The sequence below is a fragment of the Pundamilia nyererei genome, unplaced genomic scaffold, assembly GCF_000239375.1.
Source record: "Pundamilia nyererei isolate P.nyererei 1_Seehausen unplaced genomic scaffold, PunNye1.0 scaffold00140, whole genome shotgun sequence".
NCBI lineage: Eukaryota > Metazoa > Chordata > Actinopteri > Cichliformes > Cichlidae > Pundamilia > Pundamilia nyererei.
The window spans coordinates 1,028,862-1,040,974 of record NW_005187541.1 but is presented as its reverse complement, the minus strand read 5'-3'; positions in this window follow the sequence as shown (position 1 = coordinate 1,040,974).

The window sequence follows — 12,113 nt, the reverse complement described above, 5'->3', positions numbered from 1 at the left end:
AGCAGATTTAAGTCACGTCCACACTGGCTTCAGTTTACTGATCTTGAAGATATGTCCATGTTTTTTGCTGTTTGTGGATGTTATTATTCATGAACATGATTAATAACCCACCATGAATGTATCAACCAACCTTCTGCATCTTTTCTTAGATTTTACAGGACCTGATTAAACTGATTGAGGCTAATGGTGCGGATAATGCAGAGCTGTGTGAAATATGCGTCTCTCTCTCTTTAATATTGCAGTCTTCTGATCTTATTGTAATTTCTCTGTAGTTATTATTACATAAATAAACTTCTCTTTTAGCACAATTTTCAGATATTTCATGAATCTAAATATTTTTTTTCATCTTTTTGCACAAAAATCTTGAAGACTTCCACATCTGTAAACCAGATGTTTGTTCACATTTAGCTTGAAACTGAAGCATGGAAGTAATTTGTTGTTGATCAAAGTATTATGGAGTTACTGGTTCATCGGTGTTTTGATGTTAAAATAATACAAGCGTACTGGATTACAGAAAGCACAATTTGTGGGGGTTTTAGCTTATTTTACATTATTGAAAACTGTGATTAATTTTGCATTAGAATATTTTAGAGTAACCATCACAAATAAAGGACAAGGTACAGGTGTGAGAAACCCAAACAGCCATTAAAATAAAGTAGCTCGGTCACTTGTGAGTTAAAAAAAACTGGTTTATTGGATTATTTCTTCAGTAATTGTAGGTTATAGTTCTCCTCGGATCAACTTTTTTTTTATTGGTATTTATGAGGCTGTTTGAGCTGGGCGTATTGATTTAGTCATGACACGACAGGAAAATCAAATTAATCAATCATATTTTCAGCTCATTTTGGTTGATCTACTGAAGATGACACCACTTAGGACACAAATGTGGGACCCAAACCCTGCAAGAGACACCGAATCTCCTCACTGTAGGGTTAAAAGTTCAAGTTTTTCCTTTAATTTGTCCCTCGTCTGCAGCTGCGAGGTAAATTGGGAAAAATGAAGAGTGTTTTTAAGATGCCGCCTTTGTGGCTGCTTTAATGAAGTGTGTGTCTCTAAGGGTCCTACAGGGTTAAGCCCATGTTTGTCAAACAATGTGAGAGAAAAGGTGCTGCTGCACAAGTGGCATTAGTGGTATTTGGTGTGTTTTTACATACGTGTGTGTGTGTGTGATGGGTTCAGACGCCTGACCTTCTGGGTGGGGGGTGGAGGGTGAAGCCAGCCAGGACTTAAAGCTGTTGGACAGACGGGCTCACAGGGAACAGAGCGGGAAACAGTCGAACAAGCTAAGCAAACAAGGAGAGGATTTTCTGCTCGGCCTGATCGTGTGTGGACACATGACGCCGCTGGAATCGCGCTCAAAGGTCGGAGGTCAGACTTTAGCAAATACCAAACTAGTAAAGACCTCATGTGTTCAGTCAATGACATTTCCATTCATTTAGATCATTATTTCGTCTCCACAGTGAGTGGAGGGCGACATGCTGAAGAATCACGACACCGAAAGACCTGAAATATGTTCAATGCAGTTCCTTTTAGACACGAATGATTGTTTCAAAGTAGGTCTGAGTGTTTTCTGTGTCATTCTTTAAAATTGAAACGCATCCGTGCATCACTGAATTAATTCAAGCTGGCTTGTGTTTACTTTTTATGGACATTTGTTACATATATGTAGAGTTTCTTTGGCATTCTTTCAGTTTTATTTTGTTTTTTTCATCTGTCTGGAACAACAACATGAATACTTCAGTAGCAAACAATCCCCTGGCATTTATTTTGAAACTTCAGTTGCTGTTAGCCAACTAGCATGCACTAGTTTGCTCTGGTTTCTCCTCCTTTCCCCTCTAATATGATCAGAATTTATAAAATAAAAATTGTATGGCATTCATTAAGACTTAAAATTAATGACTGAGCAAGAAATAACTGAGGTTATAAGCTGGGTGAGAAGGAGGTACATTTTTTTCAGACTCCCATAGAATCAGACAGAAACGCCCCCTGCTGGTCATTGGAAACACTGCAAGTCTAAAGCATTGGTTTCACTTTTCAGACCCAAAGACGCTGCAGACCTCTGGTTTCAAAAAGTTGAGAGCCAAAACGCTCAGCCTTCAAACGCACAACCTCACAAACCATTCGGTGATGTCACACAGGTTACATCTTTTAAATACAGGCTATGACAAACACTTTATTCAGTTTCAGACTTGCATGTTTCTGCAGTTTCCCTGAAAATGTTCTTTATCGGTTAGATCCAAACTAATTTAGAACAATCAACTGATCATTAAATGAAAAAGTCAATTTATGGGGCCAAACTCCCAGCATGCACTCAGGTAGTGCAGCCATTCTCGGGAGCCTCTTGTTCCTGGTTCCCATGTCTCTGCTGGGATTAATCCCTGAACCACAGGTGTGATAATCCCAAACAGAATGGCCCTGCTGAACACAGGGACTGACGGTGCTCAGGCCCCAGTCTGCTTTGATCAGAGCCAGCAGCAGCTGTTCCCGTCGGTCCACAAACGGAGCCGGGAACGCCAAAGATACAAGAGGGCTAAACGACCCAACAGGGATCCTCTGTGACAGACACTGAGGGATGGAGGTGTTGGACAAACTCAGGACAAACATCACCCTGAACAGATTTAGCAGCAGGAAACACAGTAGAAGAAGCTTTGCACAGCGACCAGGACACTGATGATGAGTTTAACCCCTTAGCAGTCCTACAAATTTACAATTAGTCCCCTAAACCATCCAATGTACCGTGGGCGGTACGTCCGACTGCTAACAGGTTAAATCAGAGAGAAGAGTCTTTGATAGTTTTTATCTGTCACGGTGCTGAGGAGACCAGTCTGAAGGTCTGCTACTCGGTGTGGGCTTAAATGGGAAGAGGTTCATCAAGCTACAAAAAGAAAACTGTGTCTACAAAGTCTGAAATGCTCTGAACGTGGACAACACGTCCTCTGGACCCTGCCTCTCTGATAGTAATGGGTTGCATCAGTGCCTGTGGAGTTGGTAGGTTGCACATCTGGAAAAAGACCATCAGTGCTGAAAGACACGTCCCATTGAGAAGACATGTTTTCAGGGAAGGTATGGCATATTTCAGCAAGACAGTGCTAAACCACATGCTGCATCTATTCCAGCAGCATGGCTTCACAATAAGAGTCTGAAAACATTTTGAAGCTTCATAAAATGACTCAGTGGGCCCAGCAGCTTGAATCCTCAATCACCCAAAACGTCAGCAGCCACAGCAGCTGTGATGTCATGCACGGGTTTCTGGACTCCACATTCAGAAGCCTCAATGGTAGCATTTTGTTGCTATTGATTGCTAAATACAGATAATTAATAAACAGATAATTATTATTGACCAAAAACAACACTGATAATATGGCAGCAGCCATAAAGCTAAATTCAGTGAAATTAACATGTTTTTTTATGCTCAGCTCTAACCTGCTGCTAAGAAACTGATTTTGTACTCTATGTTGTGTTAGCTGTAATCAGACTGTCTGTCAGTAATTTATCACAGAGGTTTTTTTTAACAGAAAATTTTCCTTTTTGCATTTTTTCTACTCGATAGCACAAACTAACATTTCACATATGTCCAGATTTTTTTTTACTGTTTTGCTTCTGTTGAAATGTGTCCACATCCTCATAGTTCCCAGTTTCCACAGACTGTCTGTTAATCAGGGTTTTCTCTCCATTCTTCTTGAGTTTTTTTTTACCTTTACCTTTCCTTAGAAACCACAATGAGATGCCTGTAGTTGTGAACTCCGGCTGTATCGATTAGTTTCACCTTAGCGAACTACAGCAGCCGATAACAAGTGCTCAAATTATCCTGAGGCATAAAGAAATCTTTTATTTTATGCACTCAGTTCTCAGAGCTGCTCCAACATAAAATACTTCTCCAAAGAAAGTCAGGAAAACGTCTTGCAGCAATTTAGAGAAATCATGATGTCATTAGGGGTACGATTTTGGGTGGTTTTACCAAAATATCCCCAGCGTTACCTCCACATGTTGCAGTGCTGGTGAAACATGTGCATTAGTCAGTAAGATCAGAAAACATCCACATAAAAGCCATCCTGTTCTCTTCCACATATCGTGACTCTGAACATTTTTATTCATAAAATGTGTTTATTCTCTTTCGCTTGTGCTTCAAGATGATTGGGATCCAATCAGACGAGGACCAGGAGTGTTTCTGATTTACAGCAAAGACACTGATTGCACTTTGGAGCTCCTACACAGCATTGAACCAAGTCCAGGTCTTGATGGCAGATGGAAACCCCTCAGGGAGAGGAGGACAAGATCACGGAGCGACAAAAAAGGCCAAGAAAGATAATAAAAATTATAGATAAAGGGTAGAAAACTTTCAAATTTCATTCCAGAGTAAATGTACAAATCAGAAAGAAAAAATGAAGAAGATGAAGATCATCTCCATACCGCTCGAATGTTATGGCAAAGAGTGACCAGCTGAATCTTACGTAAATTATCAAATAATCAACAAGGCTGCAGGTGGAAGTTATCCATTGATTTCTTATCTGTCTGTGTTTCGTTGCTGTGGATAGATATAGTTACAGTTTTATTCATAATCTGATTTGTTTTGTTTCATAAATGGACCCAAAAAGTCAATATCTAAACAAAAGCATCACAGAAGCTGATCTAAAGTTTAGTAAAATAAGTAAAAGAGACAAAAGAAAATCATCCCAAGTTGAACAGACTGATCCTGAAACCCTCAGAGATCAACGTCCTTCGAGGATTTAAAAAAAACTACTTCAGGACTAATCAGAAAATTATTTTAACCCAGAGGAAGCCACAGCCAGAAGATGAAGCCGGTATTAAAAGTTTGCTCCTGTGAAGGAGCCGTCTCATATGAACTGACTTGTTCAGAGTAGCCATCCATCCCACATGGCTTAAATGTGTTTTTCAACCCTGAAAATCTGGCTAGCTCCTATTACGAGGTTACGAGGGATCAGAAATGCCAGAAAAATTGCATTTCAGCCCACTGATATGTACTTCAAATATATTCACGCACTCAGTATGAAGGTACAGTTTTGCCTGGTTTCATTAATGTTTTTTTTCTTTACTTTTTTTTAAAGCTCTTCGCAGATTTGTCTCATTTTATGTAGAACGGCTCAATTTGTTTGATCCACCGTCCATCCTATGTTAACCAAGGATGTGCATGACTCTTATGAGTTTTTATAAAAGTCAAATGAATAATTTTAGAAAGAGAATCTTCCATAAAAATATTTAGAAATAAAGATTTAGTTTGCAGGACTTTAAAAACTGAATAGTTGACAAGATAGTGCACCTGTTTCTCCACTGGAGGGCAGCCTTTACCTGCGAATTCCCAGTTGTGTGTGGTTGTGTGTGGTTGTGTGTGTGTGTGTGTGTGTGTGTGTGTGTGTGTGTGTGTGTGTGTGTGTGTGTGTGTGTGTGTGTGTTGATGAGAAGTCCTCTGCTCTAACTTTCCCACTCTGAAGTCCCGTTATGAGATCTTTGATTTGCAGATGTGTTGTTACCTGCTAACCTTGTTTGTGTTGCCACTCAGATGTGGGCGAGCTATGTCCTGCAGTGACCAGACACACACACACACACACACACACACACACACACACACACACACACACACACACACACACACATACACAGTGAAACACACATGCTGTGGAGACTTTGTGGTTATATACCCTCCCTGTTGTCCTGTCAGGTTGCGTTTCACACTGTCAGGGTCACCCACCGTGTCCCGGGCTAAGCCTCGTCTCCCTTTGATTCACTCACACACACACACACACACACACACACACACACACACACACACACACACACACAGAGTGACACTGCAATCAGATTAAATGTAAAACGCATGTGCTCCACATCAAAGCGCAGCCGACTGTGCGTGTCCTTTGCCATGTGTTCGACAACAATCGCACAACATTCAGAGAAACTCAGACTCAGCAATGATTCATTTTCTTCTTTCTTTTTCGACGTGTCAACACCTTCTCAGATCTCCGGAGGAGGAGGAGGGCCCGGCTCCATCGAGTTACGGCCCAGGTTATAATAAATCAGAAAGAAATGATTAAAAAGGACTTAAAGCCCCTCTCGGTGGACTCTATCTGAGAGCAGTGGGGTTACCACACAAACAGAGCGCGGGCCTCAGCGTCGGCCGGCCTCGCTGCCCCGGGATCTGCCCGCTGACCTTTGTATGAATAGAGGAAGATATTGACTGACAGTGCGGCCTGAATAGGAAGCCTGGTTAGCTCCCAGTTGAGCAGAGGGGTAAGTTGATATCCTCGTGTTCCCCCACTGCTTGAGTAAACACCTCAGCCTCAGAGCAAAAACTGCAACAGTGACGAAGAGGTCAGGCCTGCAGACCCTCCTCCTCCTCCTCCCCGCTCGGTCACAAGGCCAAATCGATGCATCTGACCCCGCTTTTCTTCAGCAAATGAACTCTCACCCTGAGTCTAACAAAGAGAGAGAGCGAGATAGGACTTTGTTTTTGGTGTGCACAAACAGAGCTGTCCACTCGAGGGTCCGTGTTAGCGGTGTGTGCCGAGAGAGTGAGATGGATGTGCCCATTGGAGCACTAAGTGGGCCTAAAAGTGAGGTCTGTGTGTGAGTGTGTGTGTACGCTGAAGGTGTGTTACTCCAGCTCTGTGGGCCTCAAACTTATTCTAGCAGGCGACGCACTAATTTAGTTCAGTTTTATACCTACAATAGAGAGAAAATCCCAACAATCAGGCGGGCCCCTTTGAGCAAATACTTGGTAACAGCGGGAAGGAAAAACTCCCTTTTAACAAGAAGAAACCTTGAGCATAACCAGGCTCAGGGAGGGCCAGTTTTACTTCCTGTTTTTCCCTACTCTCTGAATGTCTTCACCTCTTCTTTGCTTTTAATTGTACCTTGTTCCCTACCTGTGTCTTTATTAAAGTGTTTTGATGAGCTCCCTCGGCTTGTTTTTCAGTTTATATGTTTGAACTTTGCTGTCAGCTGAATTAAAAGGCTTGATTTTTAATATTTCGCCTGCTTGAGCTCTTCATTTAAATCCTATCTATACCTTCACCTGGACCTTTAGTCTAGAGGTGCAACTGTACATCTACAAAAAAGTTATTATCTGCTCCCTAAAACACTGGGAACTCAGACTCTTTACTGGGATGCAGACTTTTAGGATCTTGCAGGAGTGTACGAGCACAGCACTTCTATCGCATATGCAGGTGCACGACCATTTTACACTCGACTCTAATACACAGGGATCCTACACGAGTGCAAACCTTGGAGTAATGTGATCTTTTGTCTATGGACCAAAAGAGCAAAAGATGATTTGCGTTCAGTGTGTTACACTCGTCCAGTAACAAAGCTGCAAAGGCAAGCACGACTTTCTCGAGATCTGATGGAAAAAAAGGATTTTAATCTGTTTTGCACAAACAAAGCTGTCCTCCAACATACACTCGAGGGTGAGAGTGTGTCTTGAGCTGGGTAAAAACACGGTAACCACAACATTTATTTGCTTATCAAGTGTCCCTGTATGAAGTTAAACAGGAAAAAGTGAAAGAATAATAATAACCAGTTTGGTAGCCAGCTCAAACTTTACTAACAGCTGTGACGGATCTTCAAAACACGAGGACAACGGCTCTCTAACAAATGACAGATCGTTAAAGGTGTGACTGTGTGTGAGACGGGACACCTTTCTCAGGTGTAGGCGGTTAGGTCCTGACGATCCTCTCTCTATGAAGTCACAAAGCGCGGCTGTGCCTCCCACTTCAGAGATGCACATGTGGATCGCATGAAGCTCACCAATAAACTCACCAAGCACATTTTCAGACCCAGGAGTCACGTTTTTAATTCATATGGATATTTACGGAGCAGTGTTGATGGCAAACAAACTCTAGCTTCATGTTTTGCCTCTCCACCACCCCACTCTGTCACTACTGCTGATCATTACTGTAGCTATTATTATCATCTGCTCTTGCAAAGATTTGTTCCCTTCCTGCTGAAAATGAAATTTATTCTCTGATCCTCAAAAAAATATCAGACCCAGATTCTGAAGTAAATTAAGAGTCTTCATTGTATTATGTTGTGAAATAACATATTTTAGTGATGTCAAAGCATTTTATCTTAGTGTTTCACCCTCGCCTGCACCTTCCTGCCTCTGTGACCTTGACTCAAAAAATACAGGAAAAGTGTATCAAGATTATACTTTTCTTCCTCCCTTCTCAGCTCCTCATAGTCTCTGCTTTGCTTCTATTTATGTGTGTCTGCTTCTACCTCTGCAGGCCTGTGTGAGAGCTTGCAGCACCGAAACCTCACAGCCATGAGAAAGTAGCCATACGTCGCCTGTTCCCATCACTCAGCGGCAGCGTTAAGGAGCTGGGAGCAGGGAGAGGCATCATTCCCATCTGATCCCTGCAGGGAGGGAAGAGGACACAGAGAACAAGAGGAAACTGGGCTGAAAACTCATGTTAACAGGTGGGAACTGAGGCAATTTCACAGCAGGGGGGATGTTTGTGAAACCGGCAACTGACAACAGTGAACCAAGTGAAAAGGCTGTAATAGCTTTAATGTAGTAAAAGCCTATTGATCTGTGAAACAGAGTAAAATCTGGGCCTTTCATAGCTCTAATTTTAGGGCAGTCCTGAATGCCTCATAGCTTCAGTGCTTTGGCTGTTTATATGGTAATCAGCATTTTAAGGCCACAGACATCCCAAACAGCCCATGAAATAAGCAAGTAGAAATAGTACTCCAACAGTATTTAGCATGAAAATTAATTAACTGTGCCAGAATCGCAACACTGAACCAAAGTATGGCCACTGTGCTAACACCGAGCCAGCAATCAGCCAACGTTTAGCCACAACACAGCAAACTACACCAATGTTCAACCAGCTTAGCCAACCTTGTAGACACAAGGGTTAAATGGTTAAGAAAATGAATGGATAGGCTTCCACCTACAGCCCACCTGGGACTTTGGCTCTTACTCTCCCAAAGGTTGATGACTTGAAATCGGACTTTCATGAACAAATCTACATCAGCTAAAACGAGAGGATAAGGTCCACCTTCCCTGAGCTGGAAAACAGGCTCATGTCACTTCTATGTGTCACACTGCTCAAATGTTGGTCTGAAAATAGAGCCAGACCGTCTCTGAGGGTCACAGGTCAAGGTTGTGGGGGTCAGCTGGTAGCCCAGGGTTTGTGTGTGTGTGTCTGCTGGAGGGACTGAAGCACATCTGTCCAAACAGTTCAGCCTTGGTTAGTGTTTGCTGCTCTGTCCGAGTCCATGAATAACAAAAACACTGCAGTTTACCGGCCTCTGGCAGGGCCGGCTGGGCATCTGTGTGCGTGGGAAGTCAATGTGCGCGTGTGTGTGTGTGTGAGAGAAATGTACTGTGTCTAAGGAATGCTTTAAATGTGTGTGTGTAAATGTGGTTTCATAATCAGTGTAGAGGTCAAAAGGTTGAAGAAAGCGGGGGGGGGGAAACCCTTGCTCGGTTCACAGCCGCCGGGTAAACGACAAGTGAAGAAGAGGGGAGCAGCCAGGTGGATTTTACCTGACCAGGTGTGACACCCACCCACACATCTCCCCTTGGACTTCTGTGTGTGTGTGTGTGTGTGTGTGTGTGTGTGTGTGTGTGTGTGTGTGAGCACACATCTTTTTTGTGTATGTGAACAGCAGTAACTTTACAGCCTGCAGGCTCGGTCATAAAACAGCAGTAGCAGTAATAGTGGTAGTCACAGTAGTAGCAGTACTAGCAGGAGTGGTAGTCGTGGACTTTTATGGCAGCTTCAGGCTCTTTCAGTCAATAAAGCTGAGCTTAAACACTCCTTTCACAGATAAGTGTTGCTGCCACAAACGAGCTGGATGCATCCTATTAAACCTGCTCCTTCATGTCCAAGTGTACTAGTGCCATCATTTCAGCTTTAAGGTGGATCCATTCAGCTCAATTCCAGCTTAATATTTTTATTCTTGGACTCTACTAGAGTAGCTCTGCATGACTGACAGCTTAAAACCCATATTCTGATCCTTACATGGAGAACAGAGTCTGCATTTGTGACACCCCCTTCTGATATCAGCGTGCAGATAGTAAGAGGGTCCAAAGTCTTGGTCTTTATCTGTTGAGCATCAGTAAGAAATACAGATTCCTAGTCAAACTTTATTCTTGCTTTTTTTTTCTTCTGTTAACGGCAACTTTAAAACATTTTTATTGTTCTTTAAGAATTAATATATGCTCCTAAAACAGGAAAACTGTTTGTACCTGCGGACTTTATATCAAATCTGATCGCAGGCGAAGCCTTCAGGGCAGCAGCTGGAAGAATAAAACTGTCTTGCACACATCTACATATTATGTTAATGGTATAAAAATTGTAATCTGCCAGATTCTCCTGTGTCTTAATTATAGAGCTGTGACACTGAGACGTGTTAATTTTCCTCCTGGCTTCAAATAAACTTTATTAATGCAGCTCCTTTCCAGTCTTAAAGCTGTTAAACCACACACACGCACTGCTGCTGTGAGGTATTCAGTCTGTATTATGTGTTTAATCCCTTATTTTTCTCTTACCAGCTGCTCTGCTGCCAATAGACCTGTACAGTTTTCTGATTGGTCAGGTGCTACAAACCCCACCTCTTTAATATGGGCTGACTTTCTGGGTTGACCACAACTTCACAATAACTTCACAACCCTATAGGTGACATTACACTGGCTGCATTCATCTGTTATATGCAGTCTGCTGAAGTTTGGTGAATTACCATCACATATGAACAAAATTATCCCTGTTCAGGAAGCAAAGAGGATAAGGAATGATTAATGATTTAAGACATTATTTTTGTATTATTGTGGAGCTTTGTGGCTTTCTTAAATACACAGTGACCCAATATGACTCCATCTGAAAGCTGGCACCTGATAAAACTGTTGAATTATCTCAGTAGGAATTAATCATTTTCACATTTTCTGACATTTTAATGCAGATGCTTCACCTCTCACTGCCTTAGAGGACATCTTAATGATGGAGAAAGCCTCAAATGTGCACACAAAGAGATCAATAAAACAGTCTTTTAGCTCTGCTAGACCCAGGAAGCAGTAAATACCAGACATGAACTTTGTGTGGGGTGAACATGTGTAACATTGTGTATGTGAGTGTGTGTGTTTGCCCTGTTGACCATGAAATCCTCTGCTTTCTCCCATCTCTATCTCCTCCTCTCCTCTTCCTCCCACTCTCCCTCATATCTCTTCATTATTGAGCTCTTGTAGGAAACATAAATCAGGGAGTTGCAGAAGCAGTAATCTCCATGGGAAGGAAAGATTCCAGCACTGAGGAGGATTGGTCTGAGAAACAGGTGCTGGTTTTACTCTCTGCTTCGGGTCACTGAGGTGAAACAAGCTTGGCAACGTGAAAACCTCCAGTAATAGCTGCAGGATTGTAGGAGGTGATGTGTGCTCAGATTCTTTAAGATCTGTATTTGTGCTGGGGGTTTTTATAGAAAGTAAAGTAGAAAGCTGTGCCTGCTCTGACTCCAGGTCTGTTGCTGTTTGCACTGTAACCCCTGTGATTGATCACAGAAACATTAAAGAAACAGGACCACAATGCCGGTTTAACAATACCCACAATGCTCTGTTAGCATGAAGCACATACAAGACAGTGATAGCATTGTGAAGAGCATCACTGTTCATTGATCCCCCTCAAATATTTATTTAGCTCCTCAGTAAATCGAAGAAGGTTTGATACATGCAGTTTGCTTTGAAAACAGATTAGAAGACACACTCTCAGACAGGTGTGGTTCAGCAGGTAGAGTTCACCTTTTGTTTTTTAAGGAAAATAAATTTTTAAGGAAAAACCCAAATTAAGCATGTATTACATAACACTTTTTGATGCATTGAACACGCTTTAATCCCAGTCATTTAGTGGTTGCTATATAAAGGACTCAGGAAGGATTATCCCTCATTTTTTCCCACTCCCAATAACAACAGTGAGGAACATTAGCTAACATTACCTTTGAAATCTTCATATAATTAATAGCATTAACAAACACTGACAACTGATGTGGTTTCAGATAGTATTTTGCTAATGCTAGGGTTAGCCAGTTAGCTTTTACATATGGTATCAAGCTATTTGTTTGTATTAGCTTGGAAGCTAATGATAGGTAAAATTAGATTGTAA